Below are 3,919 nucleotides of genomic sequence, written 5' to 3' on the forward strand. Positions count from 1 at the left end.
CATCACCAGGGGGGCATTATCTTCCTTGGGAAGGGGTATGGGCTGGGCACTGGTCTGTGTGGTACCTGTGGCATAAGGAGACTGGTGCAGTCTGACTTTTACAGAAGGGTGGGACTGGAGTGGCTGAGGGGCTTACAAATTGAAAGAGGCAGAGCTCTAGGAAGACATGGTACATTTCCAGTTTCTGTGGAACAAACACTTGTGTCTTCCTGAAACTCACTGTAGAGCCTTCACTCCTGAGGTGACCCTATTAGGAAAAGGTTTTGGGGGCTGATGAGGTCATGAAGGTGGAGCCTCATGGGTTGGGACTTGTACCCTAAATGCAGGCCTGTAGGCTGGATACTGCCTGCAAATGAGGGCCAAGGGATGGAACTAACGTGATTACTCCTTCATGAGGTAGAAGGGTCATCTCATGTTGCCCTGACCAGGGTTACATGCTGGTAGCTGCACTAAGAACACCGCAAGGCACTGGGTGCACTCTTTGCACTGGGTGCATTACAGTGTGACACCAAGGGGCAGCACACATAAGCTCTTGTGTGGGTGGCTCTGGGGTGACAAAATGCTTCTTGGTGCCAGGTACTATCTAGCTCAGTGTGGTCACCAAGGGAAGAGGAGGGCCCTGCTCACCACTGGTTAGGTGCCATGGAAGCCCAGGTGTTTTGGACACTGAGGTTGAGTAAATCCATGGTTGGAGTGGGTGGGGGAGGCCAAGATCATCTCCTTAACCTGGACTCAGGCTGACCTGAGCCATGAAATTTGGAAAATGGGCATTATGCTCAGATCTGAGACCTTGATATGCAGAGCAGGGGTATGGTGTGGTATAAGCAGCCCTACCTCTCAGCCTCCTTGCCATAAAGGGTTTGAGTTGTTCCCCAAAGGGATAAAATGATGTTCCCTGAGTTGTAATTAAAATGAAAAGAAAAGGGTAGGTTGTAGTCACCTCTTTCTATCTGACTGTGTGCTAGACACCCTCCTAAGTTGCAAAGCTGAAGGTAAAGGTCAGAAGTGCATGCTTGAAAATGGTTGAGAGCGCTGTCATCTTGTGGGAGCGAAACCAACGCCTGGCTCAAAGCGGCTACCGCTGAGGTCTCTGGCCAGTTTCTGTTCCATGCATCCACAAGCATGGGGAATATCTTCGCAAACCTCTTCAAGGGCCTCTTTGGCAAAAAAGAAATGCGCATTCTCATGGTGGGCTTGGATGCTGCCAGAAAGACGACTATTCTTTATAAACTGAAGCTTGGTGAAATTGTGACCACCATTCCTACCATAGGTTTCAATGTGGAAACGGTTGAATACAAGAACATCAGCTTCACCGTGTGGGATGTGGGTGGTCAGGACAAGATTCGACCACTGTGGCGCCACTATTTCCAGAACACCAAGGCTTGCTCTTTGTGGTGGACAGCAATGACAGAGAGCGTGTGAATGAGGCCCGTGAAGAGCTCATGAGGATGCTGGCTGAGGACGAGCTCAGGGATGCTGTCCTCCTCATGTTTGCCAACAAGCAGGACCTCCCCAATGCCATGAATGCAGCTGAAATCACAGACAAGCTGGGGCTGCACTCTCTACGCCACAGGAACTGGTACATTCAGGCCACGTGTGCCACCAGTAGGGACGGGCTCTATGAAGGATTGGACTGGCTCTCCAATCAGCTCCGGAACCAGAAGTGAACCAGAATCCCCCTTCCCCTCACTTTCTCCTTCTCTGCCCTCCGCTTTCCTCTCATGTGGCAAACGTTGTGACTCTGTGGTCCTGAGTGCCAGAAGCTGTCTCCATGGGTTGGTCACAGTGTGCACGCATCGTGCTGTACATGTGCAGACGCAGCCTGCAGCCAGGTTTTTATTTAATGTAAATAGTTTCTGTTTCCACTGAGGCAGTTTCTGGTACTCCTATGCAATATTACTCAGCTTTTTTATTGTAAAGAAAATCAACTCACTGTTAGTACTGAGAAGGGATTTGGGTGCATGGGCACCTGGCCTCCAGGAGCCACTGAACTGTAGATTGGTGTCAGGATCCATTTGGTGGTTGGTGTATAACCCAAACTCAGTACATTTTTAAAAATAATTAAAAATCACAAGGTGAGGAGAACGCTTGAACACACAGAAGGGAGACTATTCCTAGTGTGGTTCAGCCTGATCATCAGATCAGCTGTTCCTCTGGGAACTCCAGAGATGTGACGAACAAATGCCATCCACTGCATGGTCACAGTCGAGACCCTGTGGCCCGCCTGTCTTTGGGTCACCTGCATTCCATAGCATTGTGCTTGTACTCATGCTCACATGGTCACCTTGGGGCAGCGGGGAAGGTTAAGAGGGGTACAGGGCCCACCCTCCCCCTCGGTCAGTGTGCAGCTGGAGTGGCAGCCTATTCCTAGTGCCCGCTCGGGACTTGTGTTGGTCAGAGTCTGGGTCTCACCAGCAGGAGCGCATGCAAACTGGGTCACTTGGTCCACTCCAGACCACAGTCCTGGAGCACCCCCACCTCCAAGTGTGAAGTAGCTTCCTCCCTCAGCCTGCAAGGATCCGATTTGCCATCAGAAAAGATGACCTCTACTTTTTTCTTTTGTATTTTGATAAACACTGAAGAAGCTGGAGCTGTTAAATTTACCTTGGGAAACTTCAGAACTGGTTTATTTAGTGTTGTGGAACCTCTTACTGCTTTCAATACACGATTAGTAATCAACTGTTTTGTATACTTGTTTTCAGTTTTCATTTCGACAAGCACTGTAATTATAGCTATTAGAATAAAGTCTCTTAACTATTAAAAAAAAAAAAGAAGAAGAAAAGAAAATGGTTGAATGGTAAATTGTGTGTCACATATGCCTGGATTCAAACTGCAGTACCACAAAAAAAAAAGTAAAGAAAGGAGTAAGACAAACTCTCTGCCTTAAGGTGCTCACAGACTCAAGGAGCTGTCAAAATGAAGCAGTGGTGGCCAAAGTGTGACAGATCCCTTAACAGGAACAGGATGAGGAAGGCAGAACCAGTTTCATTTCTGTGGAAGTTTGTGGCCATCAGGCCTCATAACTTCTGATGGCTCCATCGTTTTATGTCGTCATCTGGTCCCCTCCCTGGCAAAGTAGGGACCAGCTTTCCAGCAGTCACCCAGTTGTCTGGCTTGTCATTGCATTTAAGTGGGAGGTGTATGCTGCAGAGAGACACAGTACATCTTAGTGAGATTTCTCCTGCCCTTGCTCCAAGTGACATAATTGATTATGGTGGAAGCTGTGATATTTTATCTGGACTACAGGACATAAATTTGCTTTATGTTCTTGCTGCACTAATTTTAATATTAATACCTAGGCATGCCATTTATTCTCCCATGGGTGGTAACACAGACATGGGCCTTCCAAAGTGCTCAGTGCCACTGAGCATTGAGATGATGCTGTTAGAGTGAAGGTGTGGAGTGTGGAAGGCTCTGGAGCCCACCCAAGCAAGGGTGCTTGTGCTTCTGCACAGCATCCCCAGAATGCGCTGGCCTCTGGGTTCCAGCCAGCTTTTTCATGTGTGGTGTGATAAATGGGGCGCTTGTGCATTTTCCACAACTTGAAGCCAATTCTGCTGGGGTGGCTGGGACTAAAGTGGAAGCAGTGTTGGGCTTGCTGTTATGATCCTGACAACTGTCAAAGATCGTTTTCTGCCAAAAGTAGTGGTCAGTGTTTTCACTCAGGGGCTATGTCTTTAGGCCACACCCCTGGTCACTGTGAGCCTGTTTCTGCCTTTGTGCAGCAAGGTGAATTCCAGACCTGTAGTTCTGTCGTGTGTTTTTTTTGTTTGTTTGTATTTTAGTACAGGGTCTATAGGGTCTCACTACATGGATCAGACTCATAGTGATCCGCCTGTGTTCAGTCTCCCAAAAGTTGGGATTACAGATACACACCAAAATGCCCAGTCTCAATCTCCATCTCAGTGTGCCCCAGGGG

At 48.3% G+C, this 3,919-nt stretch overlaps 1 pseudogene across 1 annotated transcript; it reads left to right on the forward strand.

Moving 5' to 3' along the window:
- Positions 1-1,076: 1,076 nt before the first annotated feature.
- On the forward strand, positions 1,077-2,041 carry LOC101561600 (annotated as a pseudogene). Its single transcript, XR_192795.2, has one exon. The product of XR_192795.2 is annotated as an ADP-ribosylation factor 1 pseudogene (transcript).
- Positions 2,042-3,919: the final 1,878 nt, after the last annotated feature.

This window comes from Octodon degus, unplaced genomic scaffold, assembly GCF_000260255.1.
Source record: "Octodon degus isolate 3935 unplaced genomic scaffold, OctDeg1.0 scaffold00155, whole genome shotgun sequence".
NCBI lineage: Eukaryota > Metazoa > Chordata > Mammalia > Rodentia > Octodontidae > Octodon > Octodon degus.